Below are 22181 nucleotides of genomic sequence, written 5' to 3' on the forward strand. Positions count from 1 at the left end.
TGTAACAATACACTATCCAAAACATGATTAAGATTTATATTCAACACAAAAAAAAAATGCTGTATCACTTTGAAAATAAAAAACAATAATACGTTATAAGAATATTACTTGATTACAAAGTTAAAATTAGGCGCGAACATGTAGGGTGCGAAAGTTAAAGGGGGCGAACATGAGTGGGTGCGAACGTGAATGGGCGCGAACGGACCCGGATTCCCTGAAAGTGGACCTGAAAAGACCTGAAAAGACCTGAAAATAGACGACTAAAATTATTCAAATTGCAATAACTTTTTTATTATTGGATGGAATTTCTTCAAGTTGGAATTTTATTACATATTTCATTAAAATTTAAATGTTTTAAATTAAAAACAATTTTTTGATGCCAAAAATTGGACCTAAACGGAGAAATGAAAATACCTGAAGGGACCTGAAAATCTATGTCGGACTAATTCTAACTACAATAACTTTTTTTAATATTCAATGAATATCTTTCAACTTTTGATTTTGTAAAAAAAAAATTCAATATAATGAGAATATAAAAAAAAATATGTGAAAAATATTGTTGGGGTGTCAAAACTCGGACCTGAACGGAAAACTAAAAATCTGAATGAGCCTAAAATTCCACATTTTTTTTAAAACGAAAATAATAAACATAGACGAAAAATATGGTTGATAACTTTTCATGTTCGATGTCATTATGTCTCTTGTAGAGATCTGTCTCATTGTCACACCACATCTTTCTAATTTTTATTGACGGAAGATACTAATATGCCGATACGTAAAACATGTAAAACTGATACAAGTAAAAAAAAAAAGACGGAAGATACCAAAGAATAATCACAACTCGGATGTCAAAACTTATAAGTCAAAGAGACATAATATATCATAGAAATAAATAATTCAGAAAAAGGTTTGATGTCTTTAAACTACGATAACCCCGTCACAATTTTTGTGGTGTCCCAAGTCTGGAACCTTCACTTCGTGACAAACGTCGGACCTGCTGAATGAAAAATGAAGTCCTGAATGAACCTGGCTAGTTAATTCATCATCTTATAAAACATTTGCATTTTCATTCAAGAAGAGTCAAAAGCAACTTGTGATAAAACTATTCAATGGTTGATGACCGAGCAATGTTTAGTTTGTGTAACAAGATATAGTGATAATCCAATTAAAAGATTAAAATGAAATGTTTATTTAGACTAATGATCCAATTATCACCTAATATCAATACAAGGTGTGAATTACAACCGTCACACGTTCATATGTAATTAAAACATTCCAATCGACGAACTCTTTAAATTACATATGATTTATGGGGAAGCAATACTAATACTTTTATTTTATAAATAAAACAGTTTACGACCTGCTTTAATATAAATTAATGTAGTTTAAGCAAGTTGTATTAGTTTGAATAATTTCAACGGACAATCTTCCTTTCTTTTCTTTAGGTTCAGGATTCATCAATAACAATGTACTTTGTTTTCAAATATGTTCCTGTATAAATATAAAGTCATTCGTTCTCTTCAATAGACTTTTGTCTAAAATAGAAACAAATAGGAAAACAATGTTTTGCGAGTTTAAATACAACTACCCCTAAAATCCATTCATGTGTTTTGTTTCACCGACAAGGTCCGAATTTTGTAACTCAACCATTATATTTTCGATAAAATTATTTATAATTTCAATGATATATTATACCTTTCCTATAACTAAATTCATATTTCAAGGAGAATGATTGAAAACAGTTAAAGATATTGAATAAATCTGACAGCAGTCTTAATTTTCAAGCAAATTTATGTTACTTAATTTTCCGTTCAGTTCAGAGTTTTCACACCCAAATGGTATTTTTCATATATTTTTTTTAAATTTTATCATTATAACTAACTTTTAGTTTCACAAAATCTAAAGTTGAAAGATATCCATTGGTTATTAAAAAAGTAATGGTAGTTAGAATATTAGTCGACATAGATTTTCAGGTCCCTTCAGGTCTTTTCATTTCTTCATTCAGGTCCAACTTTTGGCATCATAAAATTGTTTTTAATTTAAAACATTTAAATTTTAATGAAATATGAATATTAACAATTAATAAAATTCCAACTTGAAGAAATTCCATCCAATAGTAAAAAAGTTATTGCAATTTGAATAAATTTAGTCGTATATTTTCAGGTCTTTTCAGGTCTTTTCAGGTCCACTTTCAGGTCTTTAGTGTAACCCGGTTTATGTCAAGATTATGTCACAGGGTAGTGAGGATCTCACTAATCTCTCAATGCAGTCTGCACTGATAACTTTTTCAACTTCTAGTCTGAAGATCAATATTAAGACATTTTTCTGATTTGTCCAAACAATGTTTTGCAAAAACTCACTAGTCAGCTAGTCTGAATGAAATTTTACTAGTCTGGGGCATCGGGGTAGTGGCTAACCGTGCAGACTGCAATGTGAGTTTAATATAAATCTGTAATCCTCTACTATAAGCATTTGACTAGCTACATCATGTACATGTAACAAAAAATATATATATACAAGAAATGACATAAAACTGACTCTGAATACATGAGACTCACAAACTGAAGATGATCAGGTATACAAATGTTTTTTTATTCGAGTGAGATTTTTTTCACCGAAGCCTTTCAGCGCTATCAATTTAAATTATTTAGTCAAAATTTAACACTAGTATTAAGGTTTATCAAAATTGGCAAATATGGCCATTATTACCTAAAAAATTACTATGTACAGACTTAATTATCTGTGCGGTTTGGGAAGTTTTAAATGTTTTTAGATATATATAAAAGTTAAATTTATTTTGCATATCTGAAAGATAAAATCATTTTTGGTGAAGGTATGGATTCAAAATATTTTTTTTGTCCTCTGCTTGAACAGATTTTTTATTCATCAAATTTTGACAATTTCAATGATCGTTCCCTAAACATTTTCCATCTGAAATTATAGTTTTATTTTAGACATAAACAATATGTTAATGTAGCCTGGGACATTCGTTCTGAACATGCATGAAATATTTGCCACTGGACGTTAAACAACCAACAATTAATCAATATATATAGACATTGTCTTAGTATTTAATAGTTAGCTATACAGCGTATAGGTACACATGTATATCATAAATATGTACATGTATAAAACTGGCATTTAAGGTAGCGCCTTCCTCATATTATAAATCTATAATCCTGTACTGTAAGCATTTGACTAGTTCCCGCTGCCTTTGTTTTATCGTTTTGACATTATGAATACACTGGAACAGGAGAGTCAGGTGGCTATCCCGGCCTTTGTGTTGATTGAACGTGTCTGTCACGCTCATCCAGACTAAGGTTAGTTCCACTGGGACTAAGCTCTGGCAAATAAGACAAAATTTAGATGTTCAGATACTTTAATATTCTAAATATAATTTATACATGTTGTTATATATCAGTATGAGGGTTTGGATGGGGTTAAATGATTAAAGAATAATGTCTTAAAAAAATGAAGATTAGAGAATAATGGGCAAAAAAAATGAAGATTAGAGAAGAAAGGGGTTAATTTTTTGAAGATTAGAGAAAAAAGCAGTTAATTTCTTAAAGATTAGAGAAAAAAGAGGTGAAAATTAAATGTTTACAGAATAACAGACCCCCCCCATCCAGACCCTCCAGTATGTATGGTAAGATTATGTAAGAGAGAGTTGTTCCCCTTTGCGTACAATGGGAGGCAACTCTAATTGTACCTAATTGATAACGCTGTGTGGTAGATTTGCCTCCCCTTGTTACATCATCCAGGTTTATATTACCATGTGGTTTTAAGCAAAAGAGCATGTTCCACTTTTCATTATGTATAGTGGATGTATTTTTTCTTTCTTTCTCTTTTTATATTGTCAAGATTGTTAATTTTTTCTAATTACTTTTATTATTACCCACTTTGGGGTTCAGGTGCTTCATATTGACACTTTGTTCATTGTAGCTTATCATGCTTATTGATACCATGCTTGGTATAACTATATTTGAATGGATTATTATAATAAAGCACCTTTCGCCAAACACTATTAGTTGTCAATTTGTCAGTAATTTGTATTTTTGTTTGTGACGTCATCTTTGTCTGATTTAAATGTAGAAATGGAAGCTGATGTGTTTGTATGTGTCCGTATGAATTCGCCTCCATCCATGCTACCAGAGCTATTCCCCTACTCTGTAATATTGTATAATGACACCAAAACATAATTTAGGTACATATGTAGATCAATTCCAAAATCATTTCTAACCTTCTATGTCATTTTGTCTCTGGTGTAGAGTTGTCTCATTGCCAATCATTATAACTACATGTCCTTATTTTCATATGGAAGGGCTGCTGATATAACTGCATTGCCAAGGTACCATTATATGCCATTAGAACATTAGAAAGACACAAGAACAAACTTACATCAAAATTGATATTGCAGGGTTACGTTGAAGTATAAAAACAGCAGGGGAGAAAATGCCTATACCACATGTACCAAGTCCATGAAGTCAGGAATATGACAGTTGTTTTCCATTCGTTTGTTGTGTTTGGGCTTCTCATTTTGCCTTTAATGCCTAAACATGCTTAAAAGGACTTTCTGTTTGGAATTTTCCTTGGACAAATGTTGGAGTTCTGTATTTTTGTTTTTTTACTTTTTGAATATATGTCATATGTATGTATTCCGGTTTTTGAAAAACACCTTTATTTAGAATTCTCTTAGGGTCCAATGAGTTAGGTGATTAAGACTTAACTGCTTAATAAGTGTTTTAATATAATGTCTATTAGCTATACATATTTTCCGCTTTAACGTCTCTTCAACACACACATGACACACATTTCAGTAGTTTTACACATGTTTTAGGGAGCTACCATTTGATTTTTATGGGGGGGCTAGGATGAAATTTGAAAAAAATAGGCAGGACAGGAGTTTTGTGTAAAAAAAAGGCAGGATGAGACACTTGCAAAAAAAAAAGTCAGGACGATAATTTAGGTAAAAAAAAGTCAGGATAAACTAAAAAAAAAAAGGCAGGACCGAACAGACTGAAAAATAAAAAGGCAGGACAGAGATTACAGCTAAAAAAAAATGCAGGACAAAATTTTTCATCCTAGCCCTCCCATAAATATCAAATGGTAGCTCCCTTAGGCAAAGTGAAAATGTTGGGAAGTGAAATGATTTATTAATTCTAAAACTATACAGCAATGAACATAATGATTAAAATTAGAACAATGATAAATATAAAAACATTAAAAAAATGTGATTAAAGTTGAATTACATTGAATGGTAAATTCATTAAAACATTCATACATTTATTAATATCCAATGGCATGTACAAATGATGTTCATATGTTCATGTACTTCAATTAGGGGTTCTGCAGTGGATTAAACAAAATATGCAATTTAAGCTACTTATTTCTTTTTCTTGTGATTTCAGGGAAGACTTTTTGAAATATCTATGTGATGACTTTTATTCTAGTTAACATAATTTTTAGCTATTTTAGTACAGGTAAATTTACTAAAAACCATAAAAAGCTGCATTGACAACATGGACAATGTGTTCTTATTTAACATGTTTAAAAAAAAATATTCCTAAATGACAGCATGTGTTAAAATAACTCTGTTTTATTCATAAGTTTGGCATTAGCTGATTTGTTGCAGTCTGAATGCTGCACTTGTATATTTATACGGATCCATGCTTGCTGCAACTTGGAACCAGTTTCTTGCTGATCTATTACTACCAAACATCTGATAGGCTATCCCAAGTAAATTAAAATCTTGCATACACACAATACACACTCTTTTCTCTGATAAGCCATTTTCATAATTGTTATCCTTTGCCAAGATTGTCCTCATCATCGGATATATACCATTGTGCCATTGACATGCTTTAGTGTCTTCTAGATGGAAATGACACAGAAATAGTAGAAAATATGCAAATGGTTTGTAGTGAACAGTTATCAGAGGTTCAAAGAAATCAATTCTTAATTCTATTGGGAGGATTGATGAATAAATTGGAAATGATGCAAATGACAGATGTTGATTTGGATATGTCTTCAACAGTGATATAAGCTTCTGTTTCTCTATCTGTTTCAATGGGATGGTTGACAATATTGATTCATATGTACATTTTGACAAAGTGTAATTTACGATATCAATTGAGATATAATAATGTTTATGACAGTAAAAGAAAGAGGCCAATTTAAGCCACCCAGATACTGCATCTGAATTTAAACCAACCAACCATTGACTGAGCTCAAGTTTGTAGATTCTGTATTGTTGTTTATTGTTTGGGTTATTTACATGTTGTAGTACAGAAGGTATTCTTTTATATGCATTTGCTATTAACAGTGTTAAGATATATCTAGATAATTCTCTTCTATAAAGATATGTTTGGTGCAGGAAAGTGGTGAAATTTGTTTTGTTTATTCTACTTGTTTCTATTGTAATGGAAACCTGGTTTAATATTATTTCGATAAATGTATTAGTTGCACACACTGATTTAGTAATCTCACTAGGAAATCTTGTGTAATCATTTAAAGTCTGAGATGATGAGAAGATCTGAACTCCTGTTTGATATGAATTCTTAAGGATATTGATTAATGTGTATCTGTTTTTACTGTTAAACCTTAAATAGAACAAGTTATTGTCAGGAATGAAATAATGTAATAATGTTGAATATTCTATACAGTATATTAACCTTTGTAAACAGGCCATAAAACAGGCAATGATATTGTCTGGTCTCCAAACTGATGTTTCTGTTTCTTCTGAAATCCAAAACATTAGGGTCTTCAGAAAATATGAACACAATAAACCTTTGACATTTTCATTTCTGTCTACTATTTCTTTCAATAAAATTTTAAGCAGAGCATAGCATAGTAACTGAGTATGACTGAAAGAATATATCAATATTTTTTCTGCTATAGAAAATGATATTCGCCACTGAAGATGCTCATTTATAGATCCCTTGTAGCCGATAGGAACAAATAAGACACCGCATGAAGTAATTTTGGAAATAAGTTCAGGAGAAGGCCATGCTGAACGTGGTCTAGTGATCCATGGTTGTGCTATAGATAGCCACTGATCACATTTAATGCAGAATGCAGAATCTACTTCATCGTTAGTGTCTGTAATGCACGGACCATGAATTTTATAGTAATTATGATGACCTGAATTGGTTCTAAAAAATGATAAGAAAAGTGATTTGTAAAGGTCACTTGAAAATACATTCATTCCTTTATGTTTAAGTAGAGTTTGTTTTAAATCGTTTGGTACAGTGTTATAATTAGAATATAATTGTAGATTTGTAAAACATGGCTGTGTGTCCTCAATATTCATGACTAATGTCATTACACAGTAATCCTTGACAGCCTTGATATCTTTATTTGATTCAAATACTTTGGAGAAAGCTAAAATGTGCATGATATCTAAATCACTACCTTTAAGATCTAGTCCTTCTCCCTTACTTCCGCTGCTTATATTAATATGTAATTTGTTGGATATCTGTAAATCACTATATATAAATGCCAGTCGTCTTGCTGTTACTTCTTTCTCCGATCCAATCTTCTGACACAAATATTTATAAAAATGCAAGGATTCAGACTTTTGGTGAGACATCATTAAATTTAATTTTTGGAATGAGTTCTGGATGGTAACTCTATAGATATTCTCTCTATCCTGGTAACGTTTTCTAGATACCGTAGTACTGTTTTGTTGCCTAGATATTCTCTTGATCCTTGTAATGGTTTCTGGATGGTACTGTATAATTGTGTAGATAGTCTCTCTAGCCTTGTTAAAGTTTCTGGATTGTGCTGTATTATTGTCTAGATAGTCTTTTAGCCTTGTTATGGTTTCTGGATTGTACTGTATGATTGTCTTGAGTCGTTTATCCTTGCAAATGTTTCTGGATTGTACTGTATGATTGTCTTGAGTCTTTTATCCTTGCAAATGTTTCTGGATTGTACTGTATGATTGTCTTGAGTCTTTTATCCTTGCAAATGTTTCTGGATTGTACTGTATGATTGTATTGAGTCGTTTATCCTTGCACAGGTTTCTGGATTGTACTGTATAATCGCTTGAGTCTTTTATCCTTGCAAAGGTTTCTGGATTGTACTGTATAATCGCTTGAGTCTTTTATCCTTGCAAAGGTTTCTGGATTGTACTGTATGATTGTATTGAGTCTTTTATCCTTGCAAATGTTTCTGGATTGTACTGTATGATTGTCTTGAGTCTTTTATCCTTGCAAAGGTTTCTGGATTGTACTGTATGATTGTATTGAGTCTTTTATCCTTGCAAATGTTTCTGGATTGTACTGTATGATTGTCTTGAGTCTTTTATCCTTGCAAAGGTTTCTGGATTGTACTGTATGATTGTATTGAGTCTTTTATCCTTGCAAAGGTTTCTGGATTGTACTGTATAATCGCTTGAGTCTTTTATCCTTGCAAAGGTTTCTGGATTGTACTGTATAATCGCTTGAGTCTTTTTATCCTTGCAAAGGTTTCTAGATGGTACTGTATGATTGTCTTGAGTTTTTTATCCTAGTAATGGTTTCTGGAAGGTACTGTATGGTTGTCTAGATAGTCTTTTATCCTTGTAATGGTTTCTGGAAGGTACTGTGTGGTTGTCTAGATAGTCTTTTATCTTTGTAATGGTTTCTGGATGGTACTCACTGTTGCCTAGATATTCTGTCTGTCCTTGCAAAGGTTTCTGCCATGGATGGTACTGTACGATTATCTAGATAGTCTTTTATCTTTGTAATGGTTTCTGGATGGTACTGTATGATTGTCTAGATTGTCTTTTATCCTTGTAATGGTGAGCGATAATTGCCTTTAAAATAAACAAAAAATTGTTTGCTTTACCTATGGATTGAAATTCAGACAGTTATCTGTATAAAAGAAGTAGGAATTTTGTAGCTAAACTTGAGATATAATGGCAGTTTTGACTATCATACACTTATTTAATGGAGCCTTTTACTTGTTGTGTAGTTCCTAGTAATTATATCTGATGTAGCTGATGGATATTTTGGGGTATGATCAAGATACATTATAATATTATTAACCATGTTACCATATATATCATAATAATATAATGAAGTGCATGACGTGTTGGATTAGGGTCCATCGTTTTTTTTCTTTTACTTTTTATACCATTTTCTCTAGTATTCTTTATTTATTTTGTCTATTATTCTCCATTATTTCCTTAAAATATTTTTCTCACTTTTCTTTTTTAATTTTATATCTTTTTCTATTCTTTATTTTTTTTTTATAAAATTGAGAATGGAAATGCCTTTTATTCGATCTACACTTTTGGTCTATTTTTCTCTTCTCTGTAAAGCCCATTCAGACCTTCATCCATGGGACCTGGCACAGCTTACATTAAGTTGTATCATCAACATGTCAGGGTGACCATTATTTGAATATTATCAATATCAATCTCTTTAATTTTCAAAATTTAATGGTGTACGGTTTTACATGTATAGTATAAAGGGAAATAACTCAACAATTATTTAAAAAAACACAGATTTAATGAAGTTTATCTATTGTAGAATCATTACAAACAACCTTTCCTTATTAGATATTTGATTAACTTTTGTATAGTAGTACTTTTTTCATAGAATGATATATTTAGAATGATTTGAAAATGAGGAAATTTTTATCCTAAATATAATGATACTTAAAAGTAATGTAGGTTGACATGAAAGGCATTCTACTTACAGGGATTTTCCAACAGGGATTTTCCAAATTTTGTCATTAAGTAGTAGTACAAGTGTAGTGATGAAATTTCCTCTGACTGAAGTATAAACTAGGAAATATTTCTTGTTGCTGAAACAGGAAGATAACATTGATTAACATGATTAAGTAACACATCTGAAATATATTTTATTGTCATGATGGTTCATTTAGCAATGTTTAGTAACATGAAATATTATATTTAAAAATAATGGGATGCCAATGAGAAAACTATTCATCAGATAATTTGATTTCATTTGTTTACTATATATCAGTTATTGGCAAATATTTCTTTTTAGAAATTATGTATTGAATAGATAGTTAATCCATTCAAACATGAAATAAATGATAACATTTTAACATTCTAAATCGCACATCAGTCATTGTCAGTAGAATCTTTCAAATCATCAATCTCAAAACATCAATACTAAATTCAGCTATTCACCTCAAACTTATTGTACATAATCATGATAATATATATATTTTTTTTCTCGTTTTTTTTTTATAAAATTAATCTCCCAAGTAAAGGCTGTTCACATTACCATGATTACGTGAGTTTAGGAATTCAGTCTTTTTATAAGTTTTATAATAATGGTTGGAACGACACAACATGTGTGCATCCAAAAATAAATGACTGAGCATCCACATCATATCAATATATCACTGATATAATTTATCATAGGGCACAACAATGTTGGATCAATTCAAAAATACCAATGATATGGTGGATTCTGTAAAGTTACTGAATCTACATACAGTGTACGCTGCCACAGATTTGTGGATGGTTAAGCAGCTGTCTTTTATTCTATAGTTTTTGTGGTTTGCTTTTTGTCTTTTTCTTTTGCTAATCATTGCTAATGGTCTTTGTCATTCTTCGACTTATGGTTTTTAGTTTCCCAATTGGTACACTACAGTTCAGGTGGAGTTTGCTTTGTCCACCCGCCAACAGTGGGAGTGGGCACCACATGGGCAAACTGTCTAGCTTGTCCACTCTGCCCACCCATATGAGTGGGCATGCAATTTCTTTTGGTGAATCAAAAGACTAGCAAGTACAATCAATTGCAAAAAGCAGATAAGCATTTGTAATCAATATTTTTACAAACAAAAAGTAAATATAGCTAGAGTGGGCTGTCCACTGTGGGCAGTTGGAAAACACAAAATCCACAATGCTTGTTGTTTAGCTTCATACTCAAGTTCTGATATGGTGGATTCTGTAAAGTTACTGAATCTACATACAGTGTACGCTGCCACAGATTTGTGGATGGTTAAGCAGCTGTCTTTTATTCTATAGTTTTTGTGGTTTGCTTTTTGTCTTTTTCTTTTGCTAATCATTGCCAATGGTTTGTCATTCTTCGACTTATGGTTTTTAGTTTCCCAATTGGTACACTACAGTTCAGGTGGAGTTTCCTTTGTCCACCCACCAACAGTGGGAGTGGGCACCACATGGGCAAACTGTCTAGCTTGTCCACTCTGCCCACCCATATGAGTGGGCATGCAATTTCTTTTGGTGAATCAAAAGACTAGCAAGTACAATCAATTGCAAAAAGCAGATAAGCATTTGTAATCAATATTTTTACAAACAAAAAGTAAATATAGCTACAGTGGGCTGTCCACTGTGGGCAGTTGGAAAACACAAAATCCACAATGCTTGTTGTTTAGCTTCATACTCAAGTTCTGATTTTTCAAATTATTGTCATTCACCCTAATCAGTCAACATGCTAATGGAGCAACCATTTAACTTTGAGGGATTGGTCATGATTTTTTTCATTCTAAAATGTTTTTTTAGCAAGCATCAAATCATTTTTTTTTTTATACAGATTTGTTTTTGAAAAACAAACATATAGTTATACATGTAAAATTCAATGTATTTGCAAAACTATTAATCAGAAAATTACTTTTTTTCCTATAATGTATACCTGATCAAACTATTGAGAAGTTGAGAATATTTTTGTAGTTAAAAAAACATAATCCCCTCTCCCCCCTCCTCATAATTAAATGGGTGTTCCCTAAAAACATGTAGTTTTCAATTCACAAAATTTCTACATATATATTAAAACAAAGCAAGTGAGGTCATATTGCATAATTTTACTTGAATCAGAGAAAGCAAAGTATCTCTAAAATTTATTTGCTATCATTACTCATAACATATTCACTTTACCTACCTTCTAATCTAACTTCAGTCATTTACTCTTTTGTTATTAGTGAATACACTTCAGTATCTTTCCAACTCTCACGTAGAAAATGGCACTTGTAAGTTGAACTCATTCAATATATATAGGCAGACAAACTGAGTTTCCAAGTATAGTGTTAGATTGATGAACAGATAATAAAGGAGGGTGTGGATGGGGTTTACAGAATAGAGAATTATCATGATTATGGGTAAAATATGTAGAATACAGTGCAAAATATTAAGAATATAGAAAAATAGTCCATAAAAATAAAGAATAGAGAATAAAGGGGTGCTAGAATATAAAGAATAGAGAATAATGGACAAAATAAAAAAGAATAGCATGAATAGAGAAAAATGACATAAAAAATTCAAGACTACAGAATTGAAGGACCCCCCATCCATACCATTATAGAGGGAAAAAAACCCATTGAGATTGATGTACAGATAATAACAAAATATAGAAAATGAAGAACCGTCTTCCTTCAGACTTTTCATGTGTAACTAAATTTATTGTTAAACTTTCTCATCACAAACGTTAATTGATGAACTTAAAAAGAAGAAATTACTAAGGCATTTTTTTGTGGAAAACGATTGTTTTTGATTGACTTGATTTTTGTTGAAGTTATTTCCCTTAGTAGCCTTGTTAGAAGGCACACTAGTTGATTTTCTGATAAAAGGTCAATAGATTGATGACCGAATTAAACATTTGGCTTAAACCTGTAACATGTGTAAACAAATGAAAATTTTTGAAAAGCAACTTTTTATACGACCACAAAAAATGTTTTGCATCGTATAATGCTATGATGTCGGCGTCGTCCAAAGACACATTTGGTTTCCGGACAATAATACTAGTTTTAAAGTAAATGGATCTCTATGAAATTTTACCAGAAGGTTCAATACCACAAAAGGAAGATTGGGATTGATCTTGGGTGTTATGGTACCAACAGTTTAGGAATGAGGGGCCAAAAAGGGACCAAAAACAAGATTTTTGTAGTTTCCGGACAATAGCTTGTGTGTAAGTGTATGAATCTCTCTGAAATTGTACCACAAGGTTCCATATCACAAAGGGAAGGCTAGGGTTGAGTTTTGTTAAATGTATGGATCTCTCTGTAATCATGTTAATTGAACTGCAAGGTACCATACCTCAAAAGGAAGGCTGGGATTGAGTTTGGGGGTAATTACTCAAGGTGGGTGGGGGGGATTTTTTTCCCTAATTTTTTGGGTTTTTTTCATTAAAATTTTCCATTTTTACATTGATTATTTCTGATTTATATAAAAGCAAAAAATACTGATATGGCAGGAGATACACACCAAACAGGATGTGTAAAATTATTATATATAACAGATGAACTAAGTATTGTGCAACAGCCCAGTATGCGCAATAGCAAGAAATCTTCAATGGCACAGTATTGCGCAATAGCAAGAAATTTTCAACAGTCAGGGGACTTATTGAACTAAGTGATTTTTAAATCACTTATTTGAGTAGCAAATTTGAAGTTTTGTTACAAATTGTGATTTTGTAGTTTTACCAAAATTTTAAACACACAGGGTTAAATAATATCTTTTCATTAATTAAATTGAAAAAAATGAACTTTTTGCTTCTTTTACATTGTATGTAGCAAGGTTTATGCCTTTGATGCTATTATTTATCTGCAAATTCTATTTTAGTTGAAAAAATGCTATAATAATGGCTTTACATAATGAACTGATACTTTCTTGACAGATTTTTCCCAGCAGTGGGAGTATTTTTCCTGTAAAGTTCAAGGTTTCATCTTTCAGATTATGTAATAAAATTCCACTGTTCACGATAAAAATTTCACTGTTCGGGGGGTGTTGAAATAAGTGGGGGTTATTAAAATAATGATACTTAAATAAGTGATTTTTGGGAAGGAAATGGAGGTATGATACTTAAACAAGTGATTTTAATGTCATTATCCTAGATTCAGTACAAGGTCATCACCTGAAATGACCTGGTCATCCTAGACAACACAGATGTTGGTTCTGATAATTTTAGAAACATAATTAGTCCCTGGATCATTAGTATTCTATATTAAAGCTACAATAAAATTAAATCACTTCTTCTAGTGATTAATTTGTACTACTTAAATAGGTGATTATTATTTGAAAGAAAGACAACTCTGACTTCCAATCTTTATGGAAAGAATGATACTTAAATCAGTGATTTAGAAAATCACTCATTTAAGTAAGTCCCCGGACTGTTCAATTGCACAGTTTTGCGCAATAGCAAGAAATCTTCATTGCACAGTATTGTGCAATAGCACATTATTGCGCAATAGCACTGTATTTTGCAATAGCACAGTATTAAACAATATCACAGTATTGCACAATATCACAGTTTTGTGCAATAGCAAGAAATCTTCAATTGAAAATTAATACAAATATTTTAACCCATGTCAAATTTTTAAGATCTCTGACCACATTTATTTTGTGTCAGAAACCTATATTATGTCAAATATTTGATCAGAATCCAAATTCAGACAGTATCAAGCTTGATTATTGTGTCCAAACCTGCACCAACCGCTGGGCGAAGCATTTTATCCTTAACTAGAGTTATTGTCACTATAACAAATTATATTTGGTTGATTTATGAAAGAAAAATGTCATATTGGCCTCAAACATGACAACACAGATATTATTGTCTTTTGATCATTTTTATACGACCGCAACAATTTTAATTTTTTGGTCGTATATTGCTATCACGTCGTCGTGGTCCTGCGTCGTCTTGCGTCGTCTTGCGTCGTCGTCGTCTGAATACTTTTAGTTTTTGCACTCTAACTTGAGTAAAAGTGAATAGAAATCAATGAAATTTTAACACAAGGTTTATGACCACAAAAGGAAGGTTGGGATTGATTTTGGGAGTTTTGGTCCCAACATTTTAGGAATTAGGGGCCAAAAAGGGCCCAAATAAGCATTTTCTTGGTTTTCGCACTATAACTTTAGTTTAAGTGAATAGAAATCTATGAAATTTTGACACAAGGTTTATGACCACAAAAGGACGGTTGGGATTGATTTTGGGAGTTTTGGTTCCAACAGTTTAGGAATTAAGGGCCAAAAAAGGGCCCAAATAAGCATTATTCTTGGTTTTCGCACAATAACTTTAGTATAAGTAAATAGAAATCAATGAAATTTATACACAAGGTTTATGACCACAAAAGGAAGGTTGGGATTGATTTTGGGAGTTTTGGTCCCAACATTTTAGGAATTAGGGGCCAAAAAGGGCCCAAATAAGCATTTTCTTGGTTTTCGCACTATAACTTTAGTTTAAGTCAATAGAAATCAATGAAATTTAAACACAAGGTTTATGACCACAAAAGGAAGGTTGGGATTGATTTTTGGAGTTGAGGTCACAACAGTTTATGAATTAGGGGCCAAAAAGGGGCCCAAATAAGCATTATTTTTGGTTTTCGCACAATAACTTTAGTATAAGTAAATAGAAATCAATGAAATTTATACACAAGGTTTATGACCACAAAAGGAAGGTTGGGATTGATTTTGGGAGTTTTGGTCCCAACATTTTAGGAATTAGGGGCCAAAAAGGGCCCAAATAAGCATTTTCTTGGTTTTCGCACTATAACTTTAGTATAAGTAAATAGAAATCTATGAAATTTAAACACAAGGTTTATGACCATAAAAGGAAGGTTGGGTTTGATTTTGAGAGTTTTGGTCCAAACAGTTTAGGAATAAGGGGCCCAAAGGGTCCAAAATTGAACTTTGTGTGATTTCATCAAAAATTGAATAATAGAGGTTCTTTGATGTGCCGAATCTAACTATGTATGTAGATTCTTAATTTTTGGTCCCGTTTTAAAATTGGTCTTCATTAAGGTCCAAAGAGTCCAAAATTAAGCTTATTTGATATGCTTTATCTAAACATGTACTTTGATTTTTGATTATGGGCCCAGTTTTCAAGTTGGTCCAAATCAGGATTCCATATCAAGTATTGCATGTGCAATAGCAATTAATTTTCAATTGGAGTTATCTTTCTTTGTATAGAATAGTAGTTGATAATATATGTTGGAAATTTGCCAGACATGACTATGATGTCATTTTCTATTTTTATTTGCCAATAACTTTATGTAAATAACTTCATTGGAAATTTGCCAATATAAAATTTTGCTGATGAAGCTTTTTTTTCCTTATCTTATCTAAAATGTTTTTAGATAATGTATGTTGGACATTTGCCAGACATGACTATGATGTCATTTTCTATTTTTATTTGCCAATAACTTTATGTAAATAACTTCATTGGAAATTTGCCAATATAAAATGTTGCTGATGAAGCTTTTTTTTCCTTATCTTATCTAAAATGTATGTTGGACATTTGCCAGACATGACTATTTACATTTTGGATATTGAACCATAATAGTTTAATATTAAATTTAAAAACTTTAAATTCTAATTTCCATTTCTTAAACCAAATTCATAATGTGACATAAACCTATGTTGTCTCAACTATTTAATCACAATCCACATTTATAGCTGTATCAAACTTAAAAGTTGTGTCCATACTTGTTCTCATTTCAGATTTCATAATTAAATAAAAAGAAAATTTCTTCAAACATTTTTTTGACAGGATTAATATTCAACAGCATAGTGAATTGCTCAAAGGCAAAAAAAAATTTAAGTTCATTAGACCAAATTCTTTCTGTGTCAGAAACCTATGCTGTGTCAACTATTTAATTTTAGATTTAAATAAGTTTGAAGAAGAAATCTTTAATTGATTTGTAAAATCTTGACATTTGTTTTGTGTAAAAAACCCATATAATGTCAAAAATTTGATCACAATCCAAATTCAGAGCTGTATCACGCTTAAATGTTTTGTCCATACCTGCCCCAACTGTTCAGGGATCGACCTCTGCGGTCGTATAAAGCTGTGCCCTGCAGAGCACCTGGTTGTTGTTGGTTTACTGTCCCAATGAGGTATAATGAGATATCTCCTTTTATTCATTTGTTGTCAATTATGGTTCTGATATGTTATGTGCTCAAATGAAAAAAAGGGTATTTTATATTTCTTAAAGGACCTTGATATATTAACAAATGACAAAATGAATGAAGCATTTTCAAAATTCTTGTCTGAAACTGTTGAGCCAGCCTTGACTAAATTATCTAATTCCTTGACTAAATTATCTAATTCCTAATTAGCTTGGATCTCTTCATCCATTTATTCATTGTTGAAGGATTGTGTTTTAAGAAAAGCAGTACTATTGATTTAGTCCCAACTTACCCATGTTATCTGTCACCAGGCTTATTCAGACTTAATTTTAATTTTATCATTTATTTAGAAATTGGACTTTTAGAAAATATATTGTTTTACAAATTTAAATATTTACATGTATAGACAAATAATGTGTTAATCTTAATTAGTGGCATATGATTTTCAAATGTTTGAGACAGATTTGTTTATTTATTGAGTTACAGAAATTAATATGAAAGACATTAATTCATACTAAAGGTGTGAAAATTATTGTATAGGAAAATGAAAGAATAAGATTATGAGTATTATAAATTATAATTATCTTTTATATTAATTAATGTGAATGCTGTCACTTATAGCTTAAAGTTATGAAATGTCATTTTTAATTTGAGTATTTTCATGTTAATTGAGTATTGTATATTTTTGATATTTAGTATAAATACTTATTGTAAACTTTGTAAAATCAGAATATACTAGAAGAACATCAGTTAGATACACTAGGAGTCACATTATATTGACGTTATCCTTTGTATAGTTTATATTAGTACTTTGGCTTGGAATTCAGTGGCGGATCCAGAACTTTTCCTAAGTGGGGGCCCGCTAACTGACCTAAGGGGGGGCCCGCTCCAGTCATGCTTCAATGATTCCATATATAATCAACCAAATTTTTCCCACGAAAGGGGGGCCTGGGCCCGCAGGGCCCCCCCCCTGGATCCGCCTATGGAATTAAATCATATAACTTGAATGTGTTGGATTTTCGTGAACTGCAACAACTAGTTCCTAATATTGGTGACTTTCATAGCGTAATAGTTTTTCTAATGATTTTACGAATAAAATCATGACCCCGTAACCACGCCCCTCGGTTTCATATCTGTGTGAGTAAAACTTTTCTTTGAAGTTCAACAGCATCAATTCCAACAATAGAATTATAATTTCAATGAATTAAATTTACTAGGAAAGTTTGCATTTTAAAGGAAGTTAAATCTTTGATTTTTAATTGTTTTATGTATTATTATCAACTGAGCATCTAACTGTGCGGAAACATTGTTTTAGGCTAAAATTATCATTATAATTTAACCTTTAGTGTTCTTGTTTCATATTTTTCATGTCAGGGCCTTTTATTAATGACTTAATGTATCTACAGTATGCATTTATCTCATTGTTGAAGGCGATACAGTGACATTGAATTACTTTTATTTTCATCATTTGCACTCTCAGGGATTATAAGTTGTCTCGTTGGTAATCATATCACTTCTCCTTATTTGTATAAGCTTTGTAACATTGGCAAAAGCCTAGAAAGTTCTAGATCTGAATACTGTAAACCAACTTATTTTTGCGGATACTTTTTTCGCGTTTTACCCTTTCTATACCATTTCGCGGGTATTTAATTTCACAATTTTCTGATTTACTTGATGGAGTTTAATAAGGAATAATGGAAGTTTTACATATTCGCCACGATTTAAATTTCACGTTTTTTTTCTACTCATGAAAGTCGCGAAAATAAATCGCTCGCGAAAATAAGTTGGTTTACAGTATTTATATATATAATTAAACAGTTTAAAAGTACATTGTACTATCAAAGATATGACTAATGAAAACAATTCTAAATAACTTCACACATACATGACATAATTTCACACATACATGACATAACTTCACACATACATGACATAACTTCACACATACATGACATAACTTCACACATACATGACATAACTTCACACATACATGACATAATTTTACACATACATGACATAATTAAGGAATAGACAATGCGGAAATAACAAAAAGTTCAGATATGTCCTACTATATTAAATAATCACTGACATGAGGTTTCTGACTTTATTGAACATACAAATGAACAATGGACCTAAGGGCTAGTGTTACCTTTTGCAAACACTTTGCCTTTGTTTTCTGTCATCCTTTGAAAAATTGTAAACAGCAAAAAAAATTAAAAGGATCAACAAAATAAGTTAATCAAAATGAATTTATTAATTTCTATGTTATTTGGTTTCTGGTTATAGCTGAAATTGTCAGATAACTTATATATTGCCCTAAGATGATGATTTTTACCTTATGCAAGTTTTGGTCAGAAACTTTTGAAGAAATAGAGGAACAGAGTCTGGTGATGTTTTTAAGTGTAACTTTAGACTGCACTCTGTGGACATCATATAGAATACCCTATGTGGTACATGTATTTAGACTGGTCCCTCTGTGGACATCATATAGAATACCCTATGCGGTACATGTATTTAGACTGGTCCCTGTGTGGACATCATATAGGATACCCCGGGTGGTATTCAAATTTTAAATGGTCCCTCTGTGGACATCAAATAGGATACCCAGGGTAGTACATGAATTTAGAATGGTCCCTATGTTGACATCATATAGGATACCTTGTGTGGTACATGAATTAAGACTGGTCCCTCTATGGACATCATATAGGATACCCAGGGTGGTATATGAATTTAGACTGGTCCCTCTGTGGACAGCAAATAGGATACCCAGGGTGGTACATGTATATAGACTGGTCCCTCTGTGGACATCATATATAATACCCTATGTGGTACATGTATTTAGACTGGTCCCTCTGTGGACATCGTATAGGATACCTGGTTCGGTACATGAATTTAGACTGGTCCCTCTGTGAACATCAAATAGGATACCCAGGGTCACGGGGTGGTACATGAATTTAGAATGGTCCCTCTGTGGACATCATGTAAGATACCCTATGTGGTACATGAATTTAGAATGGTCCCTCTGTGGACATCATATAGGATACCCCGGGTGGTACATGAATTTAGACTGGTCCCTCTGTGGACATCAAATAGGATACCCAGGGTGGTACATGAATTTAGACTGGTCCCTCTGTGGACATCGTATAGGATACCTTGTGTGGTACATGAATTTAGACTGGTCCCTCTGTGGACATCATATAGGATATAACCCAGGGTGCTACATGAATTTAGAATGGTCCCTATGTGGACATCATATAGGATACTTTGTGTGGTACATGAATTTAGACTGGTCCCTCTGTGGAAATCATATAGGATACCTTGTGTGGTACATGAATTTAGACTGGTCCCTCTGTGGACATCATATAGGATACCTGGTGTGGTACATGAATTTAGACTGGTCCCTCTGTGGACATCATATAGGATACCCCGGGTGGTACATGAATTTAGACTGGTCCCTCTGTGGACATCATATAGGATACCTTGTGTGGTACATGAATTTAGACTGGTCCCTCTGTGGACATCATATAGGGTACCTGGTGTGGTACATGAATTTAGAATGGTCCCTATGTGGACATCATATAGGATACCTTGTGTGGTAAATGAATTTAGACTGGTCCCTCTGTGGACATCATATAGGATACCCAGGGTGGTACATGAATTTAGACTGGTCCCTCTGTGGACATCATATAGGATACCTGGTGTGGTACATGAATTTAGAATGGTCCCTATGTGGACATCATATAGGATACCTGGTGTGGTACATGAATTTAGACTGGTCCCTCTGTTGAAATCATATAGGATACCTTGTGTGGTACATGAATTTAGAATGGTCCCAATGTGGACATCAAATAGGATACGTAGGGTGGTACATGAATTTAGAATGGTCCCGCTGTGGACATCATATAGAATACTTTGTGTGGTACATGAATTTAGAATGGTCCCTCTGTGGACATCATATAGGATACCTTGGGTGGTACATGAATTTAGACTGGTCCCTCTGTGGACATCATATAGGATACCTTGTATGGTACATGAATTTAGACTGGTCCCTCTGTGGACATCATATAGGATACCTTGGGTGGTACATGAATTTAGACTGGTCCCTGTGTGGACATCATATAGGATACCTTGTGTGGTACATGAATTTAGAATGGTCCCAATGTGGACATCAAATAGGATACCTTGTGTGGTACATGAATTTAGACTGGTCCCTCTGTGGAAATCATATAAGATACCTTGTGTGGTACATGAATTTAGAATGGTCCCTCTGTGGACATCATATAGGATACTTTGTGTGGTACATGAAGTTAGACTGGTCCCTCTGTGGAAATCATATAGGATATAACCCAGGGTGCTACATGAATTTAGACTGGTCCCTATGTGGACATCATATAGGATACTTTGTGTGGTACATGAAGTTAGACTGGTCCCTCTGTGGAAATCATATAGGATACCCAGGGTGGTACATGAATTTAGACTGGTCCCTATGTGGACATCATATAAGATACCTTGTGTGGTACATGTATTTAGACTGGTCCCTCTGTGGAAATCATATAGGATACCTGGTGTGGTACATGAATTTAGACTGGTCCCTCTGTGGACATCATATAGGATACCTGGTGTGGTACATGAATTTAGAATGGTCCCTATGTGGACATCATATAGGATACCTTGTGTGGTAAATGAATTTAGACTGGTCCCTCTGTGGACATCATATAGGATACCCAGGGTGGTACATGAATTTAGACTGGTCCCTCTGTGGACATCATATAGGATACCTGGTGTGGTACATGAATTTAGAATGGTCCCTATGTGGACATCATATAGGATACCTTGTGTGGTACATGAAGTTAGACTGGTCCCTATGTGGACATCATATAGGATACCTTGTGTAGTACATGAATTTAGACTGGTCCCTATGTGGACATCATATAGGATACCTTGTGTGGTACATGAATTTAGACTGGTCCCTATGTGGACATCATATAGGATACCTTGTGTGGTACATGAATTTAGAATGGTCCCTATGTGGACATCATATAGGATACCTTGTGTGGTACATGAATTTAGAATGGTCCCTATGTGGACATCATATAGGATACCTTGTGTGGTAAATGAATTTAGACTGGTCCCTCTGTGGACATCATATAGGATACCCAGGGTGGTACATGAATTTAGACTGGTCCCTCTGTGGACATCATATAGGATACCTGGTGTGGTACATGAATTTAGAATGGTCCCTATGTGGACATCATATAGGATACCTTGTGTGGTACATGAAGTTAGACTGGTCCCTATGTGGACATCATATAGGATACCTTGTGTAGTACATGAATTTAGACTGGTCCCTATGTGGACATCA

At 32.8% G+C, this 22181-nt stretch overlaps 1 protein-coding gene and 1 long non-coding RNA gene across 4 annotated transcripts in view; one reads left to right on the forward strand and one right to left on the reverse strand.

Moving 5' to 3' along the window:
* Window positions 1–22181, forward strand: part of LOC143054551 (UDP-N-acetylglucosamine transporter TMEM241 homolog) — a 62248-nt gene that overhangs the window by 746 nt on the left and 39321 nt on the right. The gene's annotated exons all lie outside the window — the stretch shown is intronic.
* LOC143054552 (uncharacterized) lies at window positions 5140–17188 on the reverse strand. Of its 2 annotated transcripts, none has more exons than XR_012971728.1 (5): window positions 17112–17188; window positions 9685–9792; window positions 7411–8797; window positions 6672–6738; window positions 5140–5871 (listed from the first exon to the last, which is right to left on the reverse strand). It is a non-coding gene; the product is annotated as an uncharacterized LOC143054552 (long non-coding RNA). The 2 variants fall into 2 exon arrangements; XR_012971727.1 differs by lacking the exon at window positions 17112–17188 and adding an exon at window positions 11862–12128.

The sequence above is a fragment of the Mytilus galloprovincialis genome, chromosome 12 (genome assembly GCF_965363235.1).
Source record: "Mytilus galloprovincialis chromosome 12, xbMytGall1.hap1.1, whole genome shotgun sequence".
Classification (NCBI taxonomy): Eukaryota; Metazoa; Mollusca; class Bivalvia; order Mytilida; family Mytilidae; genus Mytilus; species Mytilus galloprovincialis.